The sequence below is a fragment of the Neopsephotus bourkii genome, unplaced genomic scaffold, assembly GCF_033783945.1.
Source record: "Neopsephotus bourkii isolate Nb327-2 ecotype Australia unplaced genomic scaffold, CSIRO-AGI_Nbou_v1 NB_846, whole genome shotgun sequence".
NCBI lineage: Eukaryota > Metazoa > Chordata > Aves > Psittaciformes > Psittacidae > Neopsephotus > Neopsephotus bourkii.
Window position 1 is genome coordinate 2,675,598 of NW_026901342.1, and position 27,780 is coordinate 2,703,377.

The 27,780-nt window shown below is 36.7% G+C and overlaps 1 protein-coding gene across 3 annotated transcripts in view; it reads left to right on the forward strand.

Moving 5' to 3' along the window:
• The window catches only part of DLGAP1 (DLG associated protein 1), a 397,255-nt gene that overhangs the window by 132,930 nt on the left and 236,545 nt on the right, over nucleotides 1–27,780 (forward strand). For all 3 annotated transcript variants that reach the window (XM_061356370.1, XM_061356372.1, XM_061356371.1), the window contains one exon: nucleotides 5,125–5,232. The gene's annotated coding sequence lies outside the window, so the exon portion shown is untranslated. The remainder of the gene's footprint in view (nucleotides 1–5,124; nucleotides 5,233–27,780) is intronic.

A 27,780-nucleotide genomic window follows, 5' to 3' on the forward strand; every position in this document is an offset into this window, starting at 1 on the left:
AACAAGGGAATGCCAATACTGATTGTCTAGTGACTTCTTAAAGTAACATAATTAAAAATCACACTTTGCAGGGCCCTTTAGTTTGCATTGATTTAAATTTCTTTATCATTAAATAGCTTCAGGTTGGCTTCTTTTCAGTTTAGAGTAGAGTAGTCAAAAGACCATGTCTGTCTAATTGGCTGTAAATGCAATCAGGCTAAAAGTGCTTGTCTTCTCTTCCCACCTTTCCCAGCAGGATGATGGAAGGTATGAGCAGCTTATTATTGGTAACTTGGTGATCCACTTGTCTTGGGGAAAATAAGCAGTTTGCTCCATGGGCAAAATCTTAATGTGATATTATTACTGTAGATTGGCTGAGCTGTAGACATTGAAGAATTGCATTAATATTTGCTGTGCTTGGATTAGCTGAATTGGCAGTGTATTTAAGTAGGGACTTGGTCTTTTTTATTATTTACTTAATCATATTTGTAATTTACTGTGGCTCAGTACTCAGCATGATTTTTAATTGTCTGAGGGAGACTGTTAATTTTACAAATGAGGTGGAATAAGCATGTGTAATATTACAGTCCTGGCTTTATAGGAGAGGGTGTTGTTTTGTACGCATTGCTAAGCTTTATGGTATTCCCCTTACTACTGCACCAGTATGGGTCTTATTAAATTTTTAGAAGTTCATTTGCCAGTAGTTACTAGGTAGTCCTCATTTCTGTATTTATGACTATTTTGCTGTAATTTCGGTAGCAAATACATCAGGTTCCTGCCCAGTGCTTAAGAAGGACAGTGATTTACAATGCACTAAGTCATATTCTGAAAGAGACCTCTTCTGAACATCTGAGGTTATCTGCTGTTTGCTCCCCTAGGCACCTTCATAGAAAGGGTTCACTAAATATAAAGCCCCTCTAAGTATGCATTTCTAATGAATCAGGCTTGAGCTGTTAAAGTAGGTCAGTGTCCTGATACTGCTTACAGAAAAATGGATAGTCATGCTCTTTCACTAAGAGTTACTTTTTACGTAATAAAAATATGGTGGGGGGAAAGGGAAGAAACATAACCATGGGAAAAAAAAAAGTCAGGTAAAAATTTGATTCATCTCGTTTACACTGTATCTTTGCTAAATCTGCGGGATGGCAGAACCAGAGATGTGTAAAAATACATCATGTAGAAGAGAAATCAAGTGGCTTACTAAGTAGTAAAACACTTGCCTTTCACTTTTGCATTGAAACTTAGTTTAATGGTAATGCTCATGCTGTGAATTGGTGTTCTGTGCAGGAGTGGTACAGATGTGATTAGAGTCTGTTTCTTAGAATTACAGAAATGTAGAAAGGAATTGGAGGTGGTCATCTAGTTAAAGCCCTGCTGAAGCAGGGCTAATGTTAAAATTACATCAAGTTGCTGAATACAAGATGAGACTTGAACGAGTCTCAGTCTTGTTCACCTGAGTGTTCAGTATCTCCCCAGAGGGGGATACCACAGCCTGCCTGGGCATCTGTTCCAGATTATTCTTTGTTCCTGTTCTTCACCACACTTTTTCCAGGTGTCTTTCTGACCAAATCCAGCTAGAAACACATAGTGGCTAGTTAAGTTACCATTTCCCACCTAAAAGATGGGTTTAGAGACTGCTTTTTGTAAATGATCTTCCATACAATACCTGGGTAATTTGAGTCACTGTTCTGTGCTAAAACTGAACTGGAAACTGGGGGTTTAAGATAAGTGTGACTCCTGCTGTGTTCGTGAGTACTGGCTGTGAAGCAGTTTCAGGTCAGTCTGTTGAGAGAAAAGTCCTAATGTCATCTTATTTCATAAAAAGCAACAGTCTGAAACTAATCAAAGGGACCTGATACCCTACAGTTTGTACTTTTGTACTTCCCTTAAATGTCAAAGTGTTGTAAATGTATCAGTCTAAAAAAGCAACACTTGAATCCTCTCTACCTTCTATTTAATTGCCCTCTTTTTCCTGAATGCCATATGGGGATGTGAATGCACACTACTTGTTGGTTGTGCCATAAAAAGATCATAAAAATTGCTTCAGTGTCAAGGTCAGAAGTCCTTTTGTCCCACGTCCTGTTTCATGCATCAGAGACCAAAAGAAATAATATAAGAACATGGCAAACAAATGCTCTTAGCCTCCAGGTTTCTTGAACTTTAGGTCTTTCTGAGCTTTATGTTTCTGAACATTTACAGTTAGCCACATTCAGGAGATTTAATATCCTTTCCCACAGCTGCCCAGACTTGTCTTGAAGGCCTGGTTTGATGTTGGTGACCTCCTGTGGCAGCGAGTTCCACAGCACAACTACACTTTGCAGAAAGAGCCACTTCCCTTTCCTCATTTCTTATGCTTTCTTTCGTTCTATGACTCTGGTTCTTAACCAGCTTCATTTGATGTCCTCTAGTTCTTGCATTGGGAAGAATGAGGCAGTGAAAAAAATTGTTTTGCTAACCCTGTCTATGCCGGTCATGTTTTCATAATGTTCATGGACCAAAAGACTCTTCATGGACCAAAGACTCTTAGCCTGTTCATTTGTTCCTCATGCAGAAATCATTCTGTACCTTCCATCATCATCTCACTGTTCTGTGAACTTTTTCTGATTGTATCTCCCTGATTAAATAAAAAATAGAAAAAGTGGTCAGAGAAGGCTAGCATGCATGGACATTCACGAGTAAGAAGGACCAGAAGCAAAAAGGGATGAAGAAATAAGCAAATCTTAAAAGTGTTAAACCAATATTGCTTTTGGGCTGTTGATGTGGATAATGCCCTATGTAGTACAGAGCATAAAGTACACTAATCCGTGACTATCCCTGAAAACTGTATTATATAAATTTATAATATATTTTTGCAGAAAGTTCCTGTCAAATTTTCTTTCCCTTTTTACATTTTAGGCAGTGGTTTACAGTGTGCTTAACACTTGTGCAGTGAAGGTAATACCTTTACATTGCCTGGGCTCAGTGTCTCTGTCATCACTAAATCTAACAAGTTAAAATTTCTCTTGTTAAAGTGAATGCTGTCAGCTAAGAAAAACCTATTTGAGCCCAACTTTTGCAAGGTTCTCAAGCAAACCTTCAAAGTTGAGAGTTTCGGTTTGGTTCAGAGAAGTCCTTACAACTAAAGGCGCTGTGTAATGACCTGTCCAGTTTGATCCTTTAGAGATTTATCTTTGAAAGCTCCCTAAAGGAATCTTGTATGAACAAATCAATCCAGTTTACTTGATACCATTAAGTGTAATTTGTCGATTTTATACTCTCAAGGAAAATCTGAAATAGTTATGATGTAGCCAATATAGTAATCAAATTAAGGCCTCTCTCAAAAGGCATCCTGTTAACTGGAAATCTCTGCATTTCTGAAATTATTTAAAAGTAATTTCTGGTTCTGCACCCCTCTCTTGTTCCCAGCACCTGTCTGATGGTTTTACCATCACGTTTCCAGCTTTAAACTTACATTTCTCCCCCTTCTGACAGAAAAACCTTCACAACCAAGAAAGAAAAGTGATTTAAAGACCAACTCTACAGAAAGAATTAGAAAGTTAGTTTAAGACTTCAGCATATATAACTCAGGGGTGGTTATATACCTCAGGGAAGAGTCAGCCATCAATGCCAGCTATGCGCAAAGTGCTGTAATTGCAGAACTAGTGGAAGGTGTTTCTGTTCTGACACTGATTCCAGAGACTCTGAATGGCAGAATTTAGTTTGTGTTGGAAACAGGTCTCAAAATAAATGAAAAGATAGTTAACAAAAGGCAGGCTGCAGCTTCATGAATTTGACTGCTTCTGAGGTTAAGGAATTCCCAGAAATAAACCTGTCTTGTGTATGGAGGCTATCCCTGTCCTCTTTGTGGTTATTTGGAAAAACTTCAATCCAAAGCTTGATGTGTTACTAAAATGTGCATCCCATTTCCAAAGGAGTTAATTTAGCCTATTGGAAGTGAGACATCAGACTCTCTGATTGGGTTCTCTTCTGCCTTTATAAACATGGGTTTGTAATATTTGCAATAAGGCTATTTTTGCTCTGAACATTTTTACTTGCAGTTTCTGACAACTAGTGCCCAATAGTTAGCTGTGGTCTGTGTAAAGGTGTTTCTTTGAATAAACATCAAGGCTGTAAAATAATGTAGGAATTTTCAACACATTAAACAAGTTATTGTACTGATTGTACTTCAGTATAATTTGAGGCTAGTGTCAAAGCTCACTTAGCCATATGCCTTTTCCTCTCTTTTAATTCTTTTCAGAGAAAGTTTGATTGGAGCTGTTAACTGCATTTATAAGACAAATATTTGCACTTGTTCTCGCTTGTACTTATTAATTGTTCACAAGAGGGGAAAAAGAGCCGCAAACATAAAAACAGGGAAAAAAAATCCAGAATAAAATAGGCTAGACCTTTAAGTGGTAAGAAACAAAACCTGAAATAGTGAGATGACTCATACAGCTCAAATACAGAGCACAGAGGAAAGCCATTTTCATTAGTCTCAGTAAGTAGAACTGGAGAACTAAAAGGGAGAAACTTGTATATCATTTTCCTTACCAGAGAAATAAAATTACTTGGAAATAACTATTTTCAGTTCATATAATTTAAAAAATTCATATATTTAAATGTGCAGTGATTTGCACTTGCAGTTTTGTCCATCAGCAATTGAATGCTGGTGAGGAAGCACCATGTATACATCTGGGTGGTGGGTCAAGTTTATCACCATTTCCAGTTGCTTCACCAGAGGCAGCAGGACTGTATGGTGCTTATGTAGTGTGAGAAAAGGCTGTAGGATGATGAGGTTGGTGGAGAGGTGAGCTTGCAGAGAGTCAGTAGATTTACTGAGGCAATCACGTGTAACTAGTCTAGTCTACATATCTTTTTGTAAAAGAACTGACAAACTCTTTCTGTGTTGTGCAGGGAGAGTAAAACATGTGAGATGGCATCATAAATGCAACATTATACAATCTAAATATTTGGGGATTTTGTCCTTTTTTTCTTGCAGGGAAGAGAGCGTGGTACCATGTGAAAATTTTGCCATGGACCATTGATATAAAGACTATCAATCAATATTGCTGTGCTTTTAATTAATAAATATTTGCTTGCCATGTTAATATTTTTTCCTTGTTTCAGGCTAGTAGTTTTAACTGCTACACTTTCATTCCATTTCAGAACAGTCAAGCATCCAATATTGGAACTGACATCTGAATTAAGTGTGCAAAAAAACCTCTTCCCACTTTAACTATTGAAACATCTAAAATGGAAAACTGACTAAAGGAGGTGAGTCCTTTCTTCTTATTCTCTGATTGTTCTCCTTGATCTGTTTCTGCATCACTTTCGTTCATTATTTTTTTTCCCAGATTTACTTCTAATAGGCAGGAAGCCAAATGATTGCAAATTCTGAACTGCTCTAATGGAAATGAAGGTAGCCTGATCACTTACTATTTTGGCTTAGAAAATCATATATGTAACAACTCATCTTTGTACTTATCTAGATCTGCAGGCTGCAGACAGTGTTAGTATCAGGTGTCTCTTAACATTGTGAGTCTGATATGAACATAAAAATGTAGCACACAAACTTAAATGTTGAGTAGATCCTCATATGGCTAAACGTGACATAGGTATGGAGCAAGTGTAGACAATATGAGAGGAGAGGACTGATTTGGCCTGGAGGATTATATAAATAAGGAATATCAGAGACAAAAATGACAGAATGATAGAAGCAACATTGAAATTACTTGGAGAAGCTCTGGTAGGGAAACAACTTCTTTTCCACAGCATCCACATTTTTTTTTACACTAAGAATTGCAAAAAAGGCATGACTTTAATGACTTGGTGCACATACAGAAGATAAACTGACCTTAACCTAGAGCAGCTCTAGCTTCTTGAACGCAAACTGAATAGTGGTGAAATATCTATGTATAGTGAATTACAGGTTTTTCACAAAGTTAATCATATTGAAACAAATTAAAATCAACAGTTCCATATTCTGTTTCTTTGTTACCACATGGCAGACTTAAATATAACTGCTCTAGGAGCAGGTAAAGTATTTCTAATTTATATTTCTTTTTTAAAAGGTGGTCATGCTGCTTATGATTTTATACGATTTTAAAACTAATTCTTAGAAGTATGCCATATTCAACTCTATAGCTCACTAACAATCAATTTAGCTATATTGTTAAATTAATATGTTCATTATAAAATTAGTATATCAGGATTAGTTAGGTGTGGTACTTGACTTGAACTTGTAAATTTCACTGTGCATAAGTTTAAGATATTGAATTAAATGTTTTACATCTCTGGAATAATCTTTGTATTACTCAAGAGTGATCCTTATTAATTGTTTTCTCTTTTATGTAAAATATATCCATGGATAACTCAAAAATTTAATTTCTTGCAATAAGGATGTTATGTAATTATCCAGCAATAACAATTGCTTTTTATTTTAGAAAACATACTAGCAGCGGAGAAAATGGCAATGCTGCTTCAACTTTTTCATAGCCATAAAACTGTGTCTATGATGATGTATTATATGTAATATATATATATACATGAATCCATATATTACTTATATAGCATACATATACATCCTTATACGTTGCAAGTATATGTTTCCAAGGACATGCACATTAAATAAAGTGGTGCATTTTCTTTGCAGAATAGGACTTGGAACTAGCATGTGTTTCATTTTCACAGTAATACATTTACCTATCATTTACATACATTTATTTCAATTATTGTGTGCTTTCATTCTCAAAAAAAATCTATCCCCTCAGTTCTCTGTGGTTTTGGTAAAACAACTCTATCCATCATTCCCAGCATTCAGTTTCTTACAGCTGCACTTAACTTTGGCTGTTTTATGCACCTGGATCTGGGGATGTGTCTTTTAAAAGAGTCAAAGAAATTAAGAATGATATAGTAAGAATGCTATCTTAATAGTAATCTATTAAGTCATCTCTGCACAATTTAGGAAATACCAAAATGCATGTTGTAGTTAACACGTATCACAAGAGATACTTTCCAACAACAATCTCATGTATAATTTTTTGCCTCTAATTTTACTTGAAGTTCACCTGGGTATTGGTGGTTTCCTTTTTTAATGGTTAAGAAGTAAATTTGTGATGTAATTATATCATTAAATTTCACTCTTTTTAGGACATTTTATAGAGTCCACCTATTGAGTTGATCTACCCAGTTTTAGATAGGGTACTTAAGATTTTGAATAGGGGATTTGTGTGTATATATATATATATATACTGACACAGACAGTCCTAATAAAGCAACCCTCTGCTTACTCGCAAGAAGCAAAAGCATCACCACTTGCAGGCAAAATAGAGACTTTTTTCACCGAGTGCTGGAAGAGGTGTCAGGGAATTCTTTCAATATAGAGGATTGTATTGAACGATGCAGAAGGAGGTGATTTGTTGTTTTTTTTTTTTTAATTGTAAATTCATTGTTAGAACTACACAAAAAAAAAATCATACTTTTTAAAATAATTTGAATGGACAATGAAAGAACACTGTTTCTGTTAGACTTCCTATTTGTTTATTGCCCTTCCTGTAAAGGGGACTTTTTGCTTGGTGCAAAAATGCGAAGTAGGGCCGTAAGAAACCCCTTAATGAAGAATGCAAAAGAAAACATTATGTTACTGAAGAAGGTATTTCGATTAATGATACACTTATTAGAAAGAACAGGGTGCGGTCCATTTGTTTCAATAAGGAATGTATGCGTTGTGGATTTTGTTTAAGGGACATGCAGATGGAACTCCAATATGCCATTAAATCAAGATATGTTTATCAGCAGAGAGAAGATTACTACACTTTGGAAAAGTCAGATAAGGAGAATCTATATGAAATGTGTTAGGGACACAGAAGAAATTGAACTTTAATGAGACCAAACAAAAGGAATATAATTAATTCTCTGCAGGGAGAATGAAAGAAATTTAAACCTTGCGGTCTCCCTGTCTTAGTGGAGAAATAGGATAGGGAAATAGGATGGTGAATGCTTTTGTGTGGTCTAATTAGGCAGCGGTCTCGTGCTCTTCAAAATATTGTTTCTTAGAAAGAACACAAGACACAGAGAACAAATTATCAGTTAAAAGATACAATGATCTTTGATGCAGTACAAGAGGAAGTGTAAGGTATTTTACTAATAATGCTGGGGTGAAGGTAACTGTAATGAGAAAAATTAGAAGTATTGCCTCAGGTAAAGTACACTGAAAAGACACAAAAGCTTAGATGAGAAAAAGGTAGTGTAATCAAATATAAAAAGAAAACAGCTTTCAGGCGCTAATTGAAAACTAATCATGGCTTGCTTGGGGTTTTTTAAACTTTTTTTAAAAGGCAAGACTTTATGTTAGAGTTTGAATGCTAATTCCCTGATTGGGTATACAAAACCTATAAATAGGAAAAAGAAACTAAAATGGCAGTGAAATAGTTGAATTCTGTATTAGATTAAAAAAAAAGTTTCAAATAAAAATATATTTCATATATTCTACTTCCTTCTGTACTTACGGGAAAACCAAGATCAAAATAAAAGATGTGGATAACTCTTTTAAGCAACAGTATGTCAGCATCAGCCTGATGAGATGTTCAGAGCTAAATGCATTTTTACATCCAGTGGCAAATTGGAAGTCCAGGGAATATCCATAATGTTTTGGGATGAGCTTGGATGCTGAAATTACTCCTGGGAATTCCTTAGATTTGAGTGCCATAGTGACAACAGTAATGCTATAACTCTGAAAAGTCACCATCTGTGAAGGCCTAACGGAAAATGGAGTTGTAGTATGTAGGTGGACAAAAGATCAAAACCTGCAGAGAGCGGTACTGAGGTATGGAGTAAAATACTGTATCAAAAGTTTCCTTTCTACTGATAAATAAGGAAACAATCATTAATAGCTAGAAACTATAGAAGCTTATCTTTGAGTAAAAAAAAAAAAGTGATGAATTTGCTTACAAGAGTTGAATGTAACTGGGAACAAAAAAGAACAAAATAAACAGGAAGGTTGATATTCAGTACAGCTAAGGCCATAATTTTTTCCTCTATCAGTCTAAAACAAAAAATCACTTCATCACATCTAGCAGAAACAGATAATTCCTCACAGCTACGATCAACTTTGTATCAAAAATTATTTCCAAATGTACCTTTGATCTCCTGTGTTTTGACAGTTGATATAATCCAGATATGTATTGGCTGCATTCTAGAAGATGTGGTCCTTCTTCCTTCACCATCCAGATTGTTTTTCTTTTTTTTTTTTGTTGTTGTTGTTTGGTTGGTTTTGTGGAAGACATGAAATTGATAAATTGTTTCCTACAGCCTTCTGTAGAAGTTCTACAGGTCAGAACTTTTACAGAAGTTCTGCTCTGAACTTCTGTAAAAAGTGAGAAATTTTGTAAACTTCAGATCAATTATTTTATTACACTGTCTTTAAAGCATAATTACATTACACCTGCTAGATTTTATCAGAAAGTAGTAACGAAATGTGCCTATTTATGATATTGTATAAAGTATTTCAAGGTACCAAAACAGAATCTTCTATCCAATTTTAAAATCAGTATGGTTTATTTATTTTTTTCATTTCATTTTATTTAACTAAGAGAGTAAACAGGTTGGTAAACTCAGAGAAACAGTTTCAGGAAAAGAAAGCTAGTAACCTGAAGGATGTTTCCCAGCCAACCTCCCTTTGCCTTGGTATGTATGAGGTTGTAGAAGATAGATAAGGAAGTGATGCTAAATACTTAGCATCTAGTCCCTTGTTATTTATTACACCTTTTCTTCCTATTTAAATTAATCCCAATTAAATGGGATTAAGTGGTAATGCTAAATGGTTATTTAATTTTAAAATGCCTTTCCTTGTGACTTTCTTATAGTGAAAGTCACAGCCAAAATAAACTTGCCTGTGAGTGCATGACTGTTGAGTGGAAGCCCTGAGGACAGGGGACATTAATATTAGAAATAGGTAAAACTCTTGTAAGGTCTCTCAAGCCTAAGAAGAGGTCATCTGTAGCTCAGGAAATATCAGAATTCTTCAACTTTCTTATGTTTCTTTATACTTTTCTTTAGGCACCTATTGCCACCATTGTTTATGACAGTGGCTCAATGGGTCTTTGAATTCACCCAGTGTGGCAATTTCTGTAAGTGCACACGCTACTGGAAATGGATGCGTGTAAGAAGGCTGCATGGTAGGACAAAAGTAGTAACACCATTAACTCTGAGAAAGGGAGTATTGCTTGTATTCCCATCATTATCTTCAAGCAAAAAAAATCAAACTGAGCACAGTGGAAAATCCTATTTATTCCCATGGTATAAAATCATATCCCTGAAATAATTCACCTATCTTAAAAAGAAACTGATCTGTGGAACTGGCATTGGTTTTAGGCTGCTAATGCAGGGAGAGATGTCTTTCTTATGTTTGCATTGCACATAATAAGTAGGCATAGGCACAATGATACCATCTCCTTACGGTTTTGTGTAATAAGGGGCCCACATTTATCCTAACACTGGAAAGAGTATAGGAAACACATTTGTCCTTATATGGTCTATCTTTATATTTTTATCTCTTTATAACAATTAAAGAAGTAACATCATAAAAATCTGATTTGGGTGCTCTTTTAAGTTCACTTTGCAGAGATGGAACCTGCACTGTGCAAAATAGAAAGATACATTTGTCTTTATAGAATAGTGAAAGTCTGGTGAAGGTACATTAGTAACCTCTTCCAACTCATTGGGTAATACAAAATTATGTTCTTCTGGAAGCCTTACTCTATATGAAATTCTTTCTGCCATATGGTTATTACTTTAAACTGTTTCTGCAATCTGTTTTATTTCTATTGTACAATTTCTACTTATCTATTGGTTTGTTGCCCTTTCCTGTCAGCTCTTCTTGCTTCTTTCTACCTGCTGCAGGCACAGTTTAAAAATCTGGCTAATGTTTTGGAGAAGGAGCAGGATAGCAGTGGGTCACAGTGGGGACATACCAAGGAATTCTGGTATTCAGGACTTGAATGCTCAAGAGAGACCACACTCATGGTTGGATGCAGTGACTGTTTTCAAGAGCAAAGGAAACAAAGCCAAGGAAAATGGTTTAACAAATTACCATTCATCAAGAACAAAATGTATAATCATGTATATTATTGAAGCTTTCTAAATTGCCTTTGCTCTTAAAGCATGAATTTATCTGAGCGCATTGAAGTCTAAGTAGCCTGGAAACTTCCTGCAAATACTCATCGTATTGTTGTTATTTTAAAAATGGAAGAAATATTTCAGTGTTATAAAATCAGTACAATGAAATAATTTGCCCTCTTATGAGCTCACTAGGAAGTTCTTTCAACGACTGAAATTCGTATTTTGAAAATCCTGGGAATAGGGATGATTTCAAGGACCGGGAGAAAATTCCGAAAAGTATTTGAGAGCGTGGTATGTTTACAGTGCAACAGGATCCTGCAGGTGCCAGGTCCACTAGCTGGGCTTACAGCTTTCTATTCCAAATATGGCCACTCCAGGGCAGACTTTATTAAGGTACTCACGTTTTAAAAAGTTGTTGAAAACTGGAGAGACTTTGGGAGACAGCACAGGATAGGTTCAAGTGAGACTAAAGAAACCTGGCCAGTTTGGATTAGGGTTCAGGGGTGGGGGGTGTTGGAAAAAAATTTTCTCACTGTAGAAGGCAACAAAATACTGAACTTCTGACACTCAGAAGTGATGCCAAAAAAAAAAAAAATGATCCAGTACATGGAAGTTAAACCTAGAAATGGAAACAAATTGTGCGTTTTTAAGCAGAAGTAACTACACATTGAAGCAATTTACCAAGCAGTGTTGTGGATTCTTGTAGCTTACAAGATTTCATTTGGAATTAAGGCTAAGATTGCTGAAGCAATTTAGGGAATTAGGTGCTCAGACATCCTTGAAGTGTACTCATTAAATTCATCAAGATCTCTTGGGCTCTTCTAGAAATTCAGTAAAGCTAAAAGCAGTGTGCTGCGTTTGATTCACAAATTTGGCTTGGAGTGCTGTGTAGATGGTCTCTGATATGTTGCACAGCAGGTCAAACTGTTCCAGTGGCTTATTTTGTTCACAGAGTCAGTGTGTTTGTTTATTTGTACCTGAGAACAGCAAAAAAATGCTCTGACCTAATAGGAGCTACTTGAGATAACTGTTGAAGTACTTACACCCCCTCTGTTTAAGATGTCTGTGATTCACTCATGTTACAGTAGGTTGCTATTTCACTTTCATTCTGCTGCTGCTTGTAGTGAAAAGACTGAAAGACAAGGAGATGTATATAGATGGCATGGAACCGCTGAGCAACAGCTTTGTTTCTCGTAGTCTTTCAGGAGCTGATTTGATAGCTGAAGCAGAAACAGTCAGTCACGTCTCAGGACCTCCTCTGTGATCTGTGTGTTGACCAGAGTAGGTCCTGAAATACGGCTAGATAGATTTATTAACTAAGTTTTTCTTGGTTTTCTGTAATATTGTCTACATAAAGAATTCACTTCAGACCATTGTATCTCACCAGGAAAAACTTTGATCTTAAGTGAGTGAGTCTGGTTGGCTTGCTTTTGTCTGTGTGAGAGTTACATTGAGTTAGGGGCTACATAGATGTATTAAGCATCCAGTTGTGCACCAGTACAATCATTAATTTTGCTGTCTCTGGACACTGCAGCCCCTACTGTAGAAATTACTTATTTTCTTTCTTTTTTACACTTCACTGATTAGGGTCTGCATGGCTAAGCTACCTGTCCTGTAAACCAGATCTGTAATCAGTACGAATACTTTTTGGAAGCCAATTTCCTCAGCTTACTTTTCTGAGATATGTGTCTGAAACTGGATGGTCACAGGATGATCAAGTAAAGCTCACCTATGGGAGGGAACAATCACTGTGCCCCTTGAATCAGCAGCTGGATTCTCTCCTGGGTTTGGCTTACACACAAAGCTGAATTTTGCGAGGCTCTGGAAATACAAATTCTGCCTGATAGCTACTAAATATAGTGCAGTAATCTAGAACATTGAGGTTGTTTGTTTTGTTTTGTTGCCTTTTTTTTTTTAAGAATGCATAAATTAACAACATGGAAACAGTTAATGTAGAAAACTGACAGTGTCTGTGGCTGTTAACACAATGAAATTAAAACTTGTATGTCCCACTCAACAGGTTTTTTAAGTTATCTTTTGTTGCATAACAAAACGGGCATAACTCAACTGTGTTGAAGACTTTGGGTACAAATTATTATAATTTGTATAAAAGTGAATTGAGTTGAATATAAAGTACAAAGAGAAATAAGTGGTTTTGTACTGGTTGATATATCGTAGATATTTTGGAAATTCGTTTACCCAAGACATCAGTGTGACAACAAGGTTATAATATTAGGTTCTTGGGGCTGTATCAGTATATGAAAGCTATTTGTCATCTTTATGAACTATATATCATTATCAGAATAAAAGTTACACTGATTGCTGCATTTCTCATCATTATCATGTAGCTCTTCCATGTGGTCTATAACTCCAACAAGGAGATGAAGCAGTATGTATTTCAGACAAATTATTGCTGACAACTGCTGTGTGTTTTTTTGTGCAGCTATATAAAAGTTAAAGCTAAAAAGCAGCTACGTGTTGTCCAGTGCTGGAAAAAGAATTAAGTGTAAGCTAATTTTAAAATCTATTATATTTTCAAGATCAAGACAGCCCAGACAGGTACTTGAGCTGAAGGTGCCCAATGTCCATGCAGTTGATTATGTTGGTGATTGAGAAAATTGAAGTGCAGGTGTTAGCAGTTTGGGATTTTTTGTTTCTGTAAGTGAGCAACTAATAATGTAATGTGAACCAAAAAGCAATATATATCCTTGTTAACTTCAGTTGTTTTATAATGCAGCTATTCAAGCGATATACATTAAATTGCTCCTGTGCTTTCCTGTAAGGCTATTGGGATTTTAGCTTCAAAGCACTGCATAAAGATGCCCTCTAGTCTGGACAGCGCAATGCTTCCTGATGGAAAGACCTTGTTAAAATTAGGTTTTGAACACAGCAAAAACCAAGTTGTGCTGCTTTATGATAAACTAAGTTCACTCATTGCTTTGGCCAAATGAGTTTAAGAAATGCTTGCACAGATTAAGTTGTGTAATTATTATACCACATTTCTTTACATTACATATATGTGTGTTTATACATACATGTATATCTAATTTCCTAAAGCATTTTGTAAAAAATATCAAATAAATGTAATTTTTTCTTTCTCTGATTTGAGAATGTAACTCAGAAAGTGTATTCAAGGATATGAGGTAACCTAGCTGTCCCAGGAGGTACAAATTGGACTGATGAAGTCCAAACATACTTTCTTTCATATGTGATGTGGAATCTGTCCAAAAGCAAAATAGCAGTAGGCAGGATTGAAGGCATTAGGTATGATATCAGTTATGACAGGTGTGACATCAAAAAAGAAATAGCCCCACTGGGTTGAAATATTACTTTAAGTAACTATAGGGCTTCTTAGATTTATGATCAGGAGCAATCCAGGTACATCTAAGCAACTTTATAGGAGATGCAGCTATTTTAATTCACCAGAAATAAGTGAGCTCCATGCAGATGCTATTGAACTGTTGTCAAATCATTCTGGTTTTCAGTGGAAATTTGTAACAAGAATGAGCTTTGTCCTGCAGCAAGATTTCTGTTCTGACTTTGGCTCTTTAATAGTTGGTGACACCAGTCAGTTTTCTTAAAGTATCATGACAAGACTTATCATGACTTGTGCCTTAAAGCAACAGTAAGCAAAGCACGTGCTGTAGGGGAAGCATGACAGAACCAGATATAACATGGCATAGTTTTAGAAATCACCTTATTTGACAGACCATCTAGTTTTGGGGTAGACAAATTAATACCTTGAGACTGAGTAATAAATTGATCTCTTGTTGAGGTAGCAGTAGCTTGAATATCTGAGAAAACAGAAAATGCTGTATCCTGATACCTACTACAATAATTTATTCATCCTGCATTGCCTGACTATTGTAGCCTTCAATTACATGGTGGATTTTTATTTTCAATTACTAAACTTTACTGCATATGATATTATGGTAAGATTGTGTGCTTGTAGCATGTATTATCTGAGTAAATGGTTAGCAGTCAAGGAACGATAAAAATGCAATAATACCAATAGTTTTTAGCTCTTAAATTCTGAATCAAATGCCTCTTACGTTACATAGCTCTCACATACAGCTATTTTATTTTGATTGTATTTATTTTCTCAGTGGCTTCCTCATATTTATACAAAATAATAAGAGAATCAGCATATCATTTAGGTTAGAAAAGTCCTTTAAGATCATCAAGTCCAACTGTTGACCTAACACTGCTGAGTCCACCACTAAACCATGTCCCTAAAGTGCCTCATCTACATGTCTTTTTAAATAAGCTGCCATAACCTTGGTGGCACCTCCATGCTAGACGAACCATTGATGTCGTCATTGTTTGGTTCCACTTGCAGAACCTATTATTACTCACAGGCATGTGAGCAGCTGGGGTAGTCACAAAGTAGATGTACCTGCTGCACAGAGCAATAACTTGCTGCCATTTCCCCCAGTCCCTTAAGTCACTTTGTTCAGGCAGGAGGAGAGAGACAGGGAATCCTCCATTACCATGCATGCTGTCTGCCTGTTGGCAGTGTCTCAGGGAAGGCAATTCTAGTAGTTTATTTCTCACTCACTCTCCCCAGTACTCCTAAACCTACTCTCCTCCTCCAAGAGCTCCATCACTAAGTGGAGGAGTTCCTCTGTCTGAACGCACTCCCCACAGGTATGCTCATTGCTGCTGTCCCATACTGGCACAAGAGCTGGGAACAGCCCACAGCCTGAAGTGTATTCTCAGCAGAACTAACTTTGGGCACCTGTGTCAACCATAGTGGGTGCAGAGCTCAGAGAGGCCATGGCTCTCTGCCAGGTGGATACATGGCTCCTTTGTGAAGCTGGCAGGGCTTCAGCGCCTCTCCTGCACACCCTTCCACGCAAACTGCCCCACCACGGCCGTGCTGATGTGCTGTGTCTTGTTTGCTCTTCTTGTTGTCAGCACTCATGATCACTGGTGCACCCTAAGGGCTTCTTTTATACATGTAGGGGGGCCTGGCCGCTAGTGCTCCTGGCCCATGCAGGTCCCATCAACTGCTGTCATGCAAGCCGCAGGCTCGTGGTGGCTCTCTTGGCTCCCCTTGAGGTTCCTCTGGGTCAGGGCATTCCCCCTGTGCACCACACCAGAGAATTCCACTGTGTATTGTGCCAGCACAGGAACTGCTTACCTGGGTGACTGATCAATTCAATTCAATGATGAACTAGAAGAAAACCTTTTTCTTCCTTTTTCTAAAATGTTAGATTGCTTATTTTCTGGAAATACGTACCTGGCATAAAATGAATTTATCTGGTTTCATCTTATCCTAGGTGCTTGATATGTAATTAAAATCCAAATGGTAAAACAAATTGGGAATGACAAATGCAGTTTATTGAATCAGTTGATCATTATTTTCCTGTGTTACAGCTGTTCTGTCTCCAATGCAGTTCGAGTTGATTTGATAATTGTATGCAAAATATAATTACATTGTGGTTCTTCATCAGAGATCCTTCTTGGGTAGAATGATTGAAAAGGGTTGTTGGAATAATTTGTGTCATAGTTACTGGTAGTTTTTACTGCTACACAGTCTATCTGACTCATTTCATGTATGTTTGAGAAATTAAAACCTATTTATATTCTTTGAAGAAATCTTGAATAAATTTAATGCTTTGTTTTTTGCAGACATGCAATATAGTGTTCTTTTATAACTTCACAAAATTAAATGCCTTCCATGGAGAGCTGGAACTCTGTGCAAAAGGAGGAAAAAAAATTATTTTTAAATATTACTAGTTTTGGTTATCCTTCTAAATGCATATTATTAGCTTATGGTCTTAGCCATAGCTACAGCAGCACTACAACAAGGGAAGATGTATGAGGTTCAAATGCTATGTTGTCTTCTTTCAGGGAAACAGAATGCAAATTTGTGGCATATTTTTCAAACTTGAATTATTTATATAGCAAACATTAGTATGGCGAATCCTGATTAAACTTATATGAATTTTCTTAATTTCTCCAACAGTATGCCTGAAGTTTTTAGTAATCCTCCTGGCTCCCCTCAAATCTTTGAAAGCTGGGACTTTCCGATCCCAGTCTAAATAAATATTACTTAGATCCCAAAATCTCTCTAGCTATATTGGTATATATTTCTTTTTTAGTCATTAAAAAAAAAGTATCTCTTTACAGCTAGGAAAACACGGCATTGTTTCTGTGCAGAACCTATTTAAACTGTTAATTACACTTTTCTGTTCTTCGTGATAACACCTGGTATCCTGACACACATTATTCCTATAGTGTGAGTAATAAGGGGAAATCCTGCCTGACCAATTTGGTGGCCTTTTATGATGGGGCTACAGAACTGATGGACAGCAGAAAAGCAGTTGATATCATATACCTGGATTTGTGTAAAACATTCAACACTGTCCCACACAACATTCTTGTCTTTAAATTGGCGAGACATCAATTTGATGAATGGACCACTCAGTGGATAAAGAACTGTCTGGATGGCCGCACACAAAGAGTTGTGGTCAATGGCTCAATGTCCGGCTGGAGACCAGTAGCGAATGGTGTCCCTCAGGGATCAGTGTTGGGACCAGTCTTTTTTAACATCTTCATCACTGACATGGATAGTGGGATTGAGTGTGCCCTCAGCAAGTTTGCCAATGACACCAAGCTGTGTGGTTCGGTTGATACACTGGAGGGAAGGAATGCCATCCAGAGGGACCTTGACATGCTTGTGAGGTGGGCTGATGCCAACCTCATGAAGTTTAACCATGACAAGTGCAAGGTCCTACAGCTGGGTCGGAGCAATCCCAGGCACAACTACAGGTTGGGCAGAGAAGAGATTCAGAGCAGCCCTGCGGAGAAGGACTTGGGGGTGTTGTTCGATGAGAAAATGAACATGAGCCAGCTTCAGTGTGCTCTTGTAGCCCAGAAAGCCAATGGTATCCTGGGCTGCATCAAAAGGAGCGTGACCAGCAGGTCGAAGGAGGTGATCCTGCCCCTTTATTCTGCTCTCGTGAGACCTCACTTGTAGTATAGTGTGCAGTTCTGGTGTCCTCAACATAAAAAGGACATGGATCTATTGGAACAAGTCCAGAGGAGGGCCACAAGGATGATCAGGGGACTGGAGCACCTCCCATATGAAGATAGGCTGAGAAAGTTGGGGCTGTTCAGCCTGGAGAAGAGAAGGCTGCGTGAAGACCTCATAGCAGCCTTCCAGTATCTGAAGGGGGCCTATAGGGATGCTGGGGATGGACTCTTCATTAGGGACTGTAGTGATAAGAGAAGGGGTAATGGGTTAAAACTTACACAGGGGAAGTTTAGATTGGATATAAAGAGGAAATTCTTTCCTGTAAGGGTGGTGAGGCACTGGAATAGGTTGCTCAGGGAAGTTGTGAATGCTCCATCCCTGGCAGTGTTCAAGGCCAGGTTGGACAAGGCCTTGGGTAATATGGTTTAGAGCGAGGTGTCCCTGCCCATGGCAGGGGGGTTGGAAGTTGATGATCTTAAGGTCCTTTCCAACCCTAACTATTCTATGATTCTATGATTCTATGATCCGAGGGCTGTGAAATAAAGGGATCTCCAGGAGGAGATGTACTGTTTATGCAATTTTAGAGGGCAGGTAGGTGTCTCAGGAAGGCAGTTTTGTTGGGGATGATGTATTCGGTGCTTGAGTGACCAGTGTCTCTTTGGTGTCAGGGAAGATGCAAGTCTACAGTGTTTGAAACACCTCTGGGCAATGAACTTGGATTTGCACTGGTTACTCTCTAGGGAACTGGGAGAATTTACTGGGCCACCAGCAGGTTTTGATTATTACCATTGATGCCTTAAATCCAGGTGTTTGACAACACCCAGCTAATACACTGTTTTTGCTATAGCTGATTTCTGTTGGCATGCTTTACTCCCATGCTGTTACTGTGGGTTAACGGTTGAGTAAGTCTTTTATTTGATAAAGAGGGATTGCTCTACAGTTAGTAGGATTCTCTGGGAAATAAATCTATTGCAGAGCACCATTAATTTTCACCTGCCATTGTCACTTAACCCACAAATAGCTTGTGTCAGCACTAATGTTATCAACTCTGATAGCTGAACTGCTTGGGAGTATGATGTAAAGGCTGGCAGAGGTGTGTACTCACGGGGAAGGTTGTTAGCACAGAAACTATCATCCATTGGTCAGCCAAGGATGATCTATTTATCTAAGGGTGAGTGAGTGTTAAATTGGGCTAGAAAAATCAGCAATGTACTTGATGAATGTTATTGCTTAGCATAGCACATTGTTATTTGGCAATTTAAATTATGTACAGCTACGCAGAGATTGTCATTGATGGGAACATAATAATCACATCTATAAATATCTTTCTTCAATGCATATAATGTTTACCTTTTCTTATAAATGTGTTATTTTTTTTTTTGTAAAACATAACAGTATTACCTATTCCACCAATTGTGAAATGACTAATATCAGTCATGAGTTTCTTTTGTCGTGTTATGGATGTTGTCTAATAAATTTCTTATTTTACTTTCCATTCCTAATTCTCATTGTCAGATGCTTCTCACAAGTGGTGTTAGCATGCTATAGATGAGTACACCTCACCCAAGGTGACCAGTCCAAATTACTGTTTCAATAGTCTAGGGTCATGTCTTTAGGCAGTGGGAAAAGCACCAGCAAAGAATGTTCTTGACCAAATCCCTAAGTGGTGAGGATGGGTTACCCTCCTCTACCCCAGGTGTTCCTTTCTCTCTCTACAGCTCTACAGGAACCACTTGCAAAGAGCTGGAGCTAGGCTAGGTGACTGATTTTTTAAAAAAGTAATCCCACTGGAAATCTTTTAAATCACTGTTATTTAATTATAGACCTTTTTTTTTTTTTTTTTTTTTGAGCAGCTGAAAGGAGAACATTTATTTAAGCCCAGAACTTATTTCTGGCTCTCTGTGGCTTTCAAGTGAGATACAGTGTATAATTTTGTCTTCCATATATTCTTGAATGAATAAAGAAATACAACAGCATGAGAAATTACCTGCAAATGGTCCTGCTTGGTAAAAGAAATCTGTCTTTCATTCCCTTTGGTTGTTCTCAAAACACAATTTAAAAAAGAAACAAAAACATGCCTGCAGCATTTATGTATTGCACCCTATATGTTCTTTAGAATAGAAATTTTATTAAGAATGTATCTTATTTATTTTTTCAATATTTATATTTCTCAAAACATTTTTAGTCTGTATGAAGTACTAGAAGATTTGTATCCTAGTATCTGATGTACATTTGTGAACCCTGGTTTGTGACATTAGATGTCAACATCTAGAAAATATTCTTAAAATGTCTTCTTTCATGTCTCTGTAGTTTAAACAACAGGGGGGTTCTCTAATGAGGTACCTCTCCAATGTTTGTTTTTTAGTGCTTTTGAGGACAGGAAAGTGTTTAGTAGGCATTTTATTTATGTACTTTCTCCTTCACCTGAAGGTCTCTAAAATATTTACCTGATCTGCATTCTTTCTTCTTTTTGTCCTCCTGCCTTTTCAGGAGTTCAGGAGTATGGACTAAGTGCTAGCAGTCACTCCAGCTCTTTCTGTTCACAGGAGAATCTTCTTGAACTTCTTGTGTCTAGTAGCAAATGCTTTTTGCTGCTCACTTTGCACTTCATCCCAGTAGGGATGATGATTCCCCTAGAAAAGGATTGATTGGGATATGAAATTTATCCTGTAAGCAAACCTAACATCAGGAAGGTATCCTGGCCTACATCATAGGGACAGGAGAAATGGGTTTGCTGAAGTCCAGAGCATTTGCTGTTGCTTCAGTCCATTACATTACAGAATTCAGAGTCATCTTTTTATAGTCTGGATAAATGGAAAGACTCTCAAGTATTTTTTAATATCCTTCTTCATAAAATACAACTTACTGGACAGAAGTGCAAGTCCAACAGTTTTCAGAATTGCAATGAACTGTTTCTTAACAGAGAATATTAACAGGCCAAAGAACCTACAAGGCAGAGTGTGTTCTTCTGGTCGTTTGTAATCATCCCTCTTCTGATTGTTAAAATGACATAATTCATAATTTCACCTTTCAAATTACTGTTATCTCAGACTGAAAAAACCGTTACATGTATTTTTCATAATAGCTGTGTAACTGAGTTTACAAACCACTAAGTTTTCCAGTAGGAAATATTACTACCAGATACGCGTTGTATGATTTGTTCTGAAAATTGCATAGCTTGACAGGATGTATTATGCAAATTACAGCTGAAGTGGGACCTCAGTGCTTAACAGGACTTGAGATGGATCTGCAGGAGGCTGAGCAGGGCTGTGAAGTTCATTCTGCTTGCACTTAGAAGATTCCTTTTTTTTCCTGGACTTTCCAACAAGAAAAACAGAATATTCATACAAGGTATTTTGTCATTGTCAGGGAGCAATTTACATGTGTCTTGGAAAATTAGTTCTGTAGAGTTAGGATTTCATTATTAATATTTTTAAACTGGGATTTTTCTTACCAGTGCTTTTTCTGTTTCCATTATAGAGCAAAACTTGCGTGGTAACATACAAAACCTGTCACATATCAATACTCAAAACAAAACAATTTAGAATTTTGGCCTAAAACCAGAACACCTCAACAGTTTGTGTCCACACTTAGTAACTACTGTAACTCTAGACCAACCATCTCAAAATAATCATTTCTGCATAGGTAAAAGCATCCTGCTTTTTAATTTTTATCTTGATATTTACTTTGTTTGTATCTATTTTTTAAGAGCAACTCAAAATCAGATTATTTTTGTAAAGTCCTAACTGCAGAAACGCAAGGGGAAAGGATTTACATGTACTACATAATTTAAACCTGTAACATATGCAGGTTATTATGTATAGTGTCCTACTTAAGTTGCAGTGCCTAATCCTTTCTAATCCATTCTCTCCTTCCTATTTTCCATATTATCTCAGTTTGGATACCAAATGTTGCGCTTCTGCAGCGTGCAACCAGGCAACACGCCTGCTACTATATTTAGGCCTTTTCTCAAGTCCTGAATTAAATGCATAGTTATAGAATGTGTTTATTTAAAAAAAAAAATCAGGTGAAAATAATTACTGGATAACTACCGTGAATAAAGTGAATGAGGAGTAAGAATCACACAGAGCTTTTTCATACTTACTTTCTGTCAGATTAGGATTTAAGTACATGACCTTTATTGTTTGTCTGCTCCATTTCCACTGAAGAATCTACTTTTAACTGTTTCACACAATTAATGATACGCTTTGATTGTCTTTAAGGAATTAGTTGGACAGCTTGCAGGGTAAAGCCTTCTAACAAATGTAAATGTAAATTCTGAGTAAATTGTTACTGTTATTTTATCAGTGTTCTTTCAAAAGTCACAAATATTTTAAAGATTATTCTATAATAACTTTTGATTTTGGGGAGATGTTTTGCAGACTTCGTATCAAGAATAAATTCTTGATTGAATGCATAGTCTTTATACACTGCAGGTTTCTGAGAAAAATCTGTCAATTGAAGTATCAGATGTAATTCCTTGAGTTCTACCATTGTTCACTGACTTTTATTTTGCTTCTTAAATTGATTTCTTTACAGTGGTTCTACCTAAAGGGACTAATAAAATTCACTGTCACTGAATCATGCAAAGCAAGGATGTTTTTGCGGGTGTCATGCAAGTTAATAAGCAAGAAAGTTTATATGAGCAAAGACTGTCTTGCTTTATAAGAATGATCAGGGAGCTTTTTCAAAGCATAACTACTTAGTTTACACTTCACAGTAAAACTTACATCGTGGTTAATCAGTCATGAAAGTATTAGATAAATAACTTCTAAGATGGATAATTACTAATTAATAATGTTACTTTGCAACTTCAAATTACCATGCATTAGAAAAACATAATTTGGAATGTACAGTCAGTAAAAATAGAGTTGGGGGAGTTATACTATGCTGCCATAGACTGGGAACAAAGAACACTCTGGACAGGTAGGAAAATTAAAAACAAGAAAAGAAAACTTCTTGCCTTATTAACAATTTGGCTTATAACTTTTTGTCCTCAGTGGGCACGCAACTTCTGTTTTTGTAAGAAGTGCCTTGTTTAATGAGTTTGATAGGTGGATCATACTAACATATGGTAACAGAGCAAATTGTTTGGAGTCAGTAACTGTTTAAGGTTGAAATAAGCAAGGTTACTTTAAATGTTCCTTTAAATACAATTTAGGTGGCAATTCTTAACTAGAGTGTTTGTTCCTTGGTAGCACATCTTTGCAAACTGAAAACAGATTGGGATAGCCCATTTCCTAGATCAGGTACTGTAGGATCTTAATGCCTGGAATATGAGAAAACAGTCTCAGATCCTCATGTAAAAGGAGAATGGCAGAATCATAACAAATGTAATGTGGGCTGAACACTGATTAACAGAAGCCCTTGTCAGAAGTATTGATTAAAATAGTCAGTCTCCATGGTTTAATAATTTCACTGCCACCAAATGAAAGAGAATTTGTTCTTAAGCAGCAATCCCTCTTTTTTAAACATTAAAAAAAGCCCTGTGCTGACATTCTGCTAGGGCATAAATGTCATTCCATGTCGCTAATTCTTTTTTTTTTCTTTTTTTTCCCCTATAATTGGACGGCTTAAAAATCAAAGAGTAAGTGAAGGCCATGATAAATTTAGTGTATCTTTGATATTTCTCAGGAGGAAAATGTCTATCAGAAAGAAGGAACAGAGGCACTAAAAATGTAAGAAATCCTGGGCATCTTAAAACTCTGAACATTTTTGTATTGTTTCTTAAACAATAACAGTAGGATGCTTGAATTCCACAGTGCAAATATTCAGTTTGTTTCTGACTGAGAGCTAGTAAAGTAAGGAAGAAAATGAAAGAAATTGTTTATAGAATTTACCATAATTAAATTTTCTCATGTGAGAGTCACATAAAATTAGTGTACTTGCAGGTGTCATCTGCATTAACGTCCAGGCTTGACCTGCAAACCTATGAATTTTAGGAATCTGCCCCAGAAAAAAAGAAAATGCCAACAAAATATTTTCTTACAGAAACACATAAAAAAAGAACTTTGATTTAAATATTAAACATGCAGTACAACAATTGATAATGCAAATAGGGTATTTCTGTCTTTTATATTTGAAAAACACTGATACAACAGCAGCAGTACAAATCCACAGATATTTTTATTAATAGTTATATTTGTGGTCAGGACCTTAAATTTGAATATTAAGGGTTGTCAGCTAGTTGCCCAGCTATTGGGAAGTCTTATATCCCACATAAGAATGACATTGAGATGCTGGAGTGTGTCTGTGTTTCCTGGAGTATCTTGTTCAGTTACTTCAGGCTAAGAATTTTGGCAGTCTGGGGAAGGGCTGGGGTGGTGCACTAAGAATTCTACATACGTAGTATTGAGTATTTTTACAAACATAGCACAGATCCTTCAACTACTTATTAGTCTCAGGAGTGGGGCTTTGACTAAGGAGCTGAGGTGATGTCCAGTGAAGATATGGAAAGGCAGGAAATCAAATTAGTTCCCTTGAGCATTCCACAGGCAGCTGCCTGCTACAAATGTGAAAAGAAACACCTATATGCAAGGAGTGACTGACTCTTCTCTTCTCTGGTGTATAGCTTTAGATGCACAGTTTTGAAACAGTGCTGGAGACAGCTAATTCAATGGTCATTCTCACACAAAGATTTTTTTGACACAACTTTAATGGTTGTGTATCAAGATTGAAAGCTGTGGAAACTTCACAAGAAACTTTTTGGCCAAATCCCTGAACTGCAGTCTGTTTTTTCTGAGGTTGGCTGACTTAGGGATGGACAGTGAAAGCTGTTCTGTACCTGTCCATTGGAGCCTGAGGTAGATGTTCCTGTGATCTTACAATTTATGAAAAAAGGCCACCTGGTCTTTACAGGTTTAATCTCATCTCCCTGCACATTGCATTTTCTTTAGTATAAGATTTAAATGTTTCATTGCTCTGAAAAGAAATGACCATCAGACAGTACAGTTGCCATTGCCTGCTGTGCCCATGCAGTTGTACTGTTGACTAATACCAGAGTATCAGTGCTTATGGCACTAATACTATATATTTAAACTGCAATGAGAAATAGTTTGAGAAATGCTCATGAAAAACTTTTAAATACTATGAGTGGTTTTGTGCTTGCTCTTGAGGTGCTTAACCACTACAGCCGTAAAAGTGATAGAGAAAAATAAATGAATAAAATCTTGTTTAAAGAGTTTTGGTTTCAAAAATGCAGAACTGAAAACCATTAACCATTTTAAGTTACTTTTCTTTCTTGGGGTTTTTTTTTTCTTCTTTTTTTCTTTTTTTTTTTATGAAAGACAAGAAAACCTGGCAGAAATTAGAAATTCAGTGAAAATTTTATAATAATGTAATAGCTATTTTTTTACTGTTACTCTTCCACTCTTTGCTACATCCTTTTCTACCCCTAAATAATAAAAAATAGAGGCCCCTGTGTGTTAAAAGAAATACTAGCAAATATCAAATGAATGGTGCAGGAATCATTACACCAGAGCCCTAGAGCTGGTGCTTGTAACCTACAGTATGAGGAGCTCTTCTTATGCCAAGCTGGGCCCAGGGGATGTATCCTTTCTTCCCATCATCCTTCCTATCTGAAAGTCAGGCCCATGTTAGCGGATCTGCACAGATCTTGTTCTGTGGTGGCTGACCTCCATCTGCCTCCATCAACACCTCTGGGCATATCTTTTGCTCTGGTCTGTCTGACCTACCTGAAAACTAGTACTGTGTGGGGCTGAAGCTTCACTCTTTTGAAGAGAGCACCATAGACTTTCCTATTATCTTCTCTACTCTTGATGGTCTGGTGAGCTCTAGGCAAGTTTGCTTGCCTTTCATGAGTCATTATTCTGTGCACCAGGGCACATTCCTACTAATCAGCAGTGCAGGTGGTGTGACAGAGGTCCTGTCTTTAGCTGTAAGTTCTAATAAAGAACTCATGTCTTTTTATTTCCCCTGGTTCTCCTTATGAAACTGTCTTTCTTTCTGCTGAGCTCTGTGAACATGAAGCTGCGGACAAATTTCCTTTAGTTTAGAAAAATACTGGTACCATAAGTGTACCATCTTCTTTTCCCAACTCTTAGGATATTAAAGTTATCAATTCTTTGAGAGATCAGCCTAGTATTTTAAGTCACTTTCCTTGAACATATGCCACATATCACCAGTTTGATGTATCTTTAATTTCTTTACTTTTCATGCTAGCTCTAGTTTTCCCTTTTTACCTTTTTATGATACCATGTATAAGAAATAAGTGTAAAATACTTTGTTGGTACATTTAAGGATCTTTGAAACAGTGACAGGTATTGAAACCTACAGTGATTCACAAATTAATCAATACAGCAAAGGAAGACTGCCAGATTCTACCAAATAAAACAAAAAATAAATTGTAAAGCCTCTCAAGTTACCTACTGTAAGACCGAATTAGGGACCCATATATTCACTTGAAGCTTCCTCTGTGATATTAGAACTAAGCTTTTGCCAAAAGTGTATATCCTAGAATGTCTGTCTGCATTTCATATTCTGACCTATGGGAACATCAAAGTAGAATGCTTTTGTTCTTATTCATGCAATAGGTTTCTTAAAGATTCATATTGATCCTGTACTTCCGGTGAATTGTACCTTGTCAGAGGTTGATATTGATGTGAATGGAAGTAAATTCTGTTACCTGTGTTAGTGTAACTTCCATGCTGAACAGATATACCTATGTAGTTATATATTTGTAGCTGGCTTGTATTGGGACATACTTCTCAAAGACAAGACATAATATTGAATTCTTCATTTTTAGTTTTATTTTTTTCTTTCAGTAGCTAATATGGATTTTATTCTCTTCAAGTAGTAGTGCCTCATAATCACCCCACAGTGTTTATTTTTTTCTCATTTTGAAATCCAGAGCTTAGTGTCCCACTTAGGGTCTGGTGCTTAGAGGTGGGAAGTGTTCTTAATTTTCTATCCATGTAATGGTTCTGAATTTACAAGCCTCCCTCTTCCTGAAAGCTTGTAGCAATATATATGCTCGTGAGCATTATATACTGCTGTTATGGATGGAAATGCATACATTTATTATTTCTGAGTATATTCTAATGTGCCCAAATCATACTTATACACAGGATGTATCTTGCATATCAGACCAAAAATACCAATATTTCAAAGCTTGCAATCTTTCTTAGCAACTTTTCTAAAAATACATATTTTATAGACTAGTCAACCTTAAGTACAGGAAATATTACATTATTACACTGTGCTGTAGTTTTCAGTGTGACACAGCCGAAGTTCAAACCAATAATAATCTTGGTTTGTTTTGGGCTTTGTTTTTGTTGTGTCTTTTTTAATTATTATTATAGTAGGTAGAATGAGAAAGCTTCTGGGTATACTATTTTAGCAGTGCCTTCATTATAATATGAAAAATATTGATGAGTGAATGAGCAAAGATTTGATTAGATAATTGTGATGAAACAAGATTGCCAGAATTGTGTCTTCTGTTTTGCCTGTGGCCTTTTCCATCAGCAGTTGAACAACAAATCTGAGAATTGACAGAATCAAATCTAATCAACATAAATTGAGATAGATTGTGTAGTATTAGCTGTTTTTCTGTCTCTGATAATTCACTGCCTGATGGAAGTCAATCAACCGGTCTTCTGTTTCCAAGACTTTCTAAACCTATGATTGTTAGGTTCTCACAGTCAATAGACAACTCCAAAGAGGTCTGGGAAAGAAAACTATGGAAAATAGGCTTTATGCCAGCA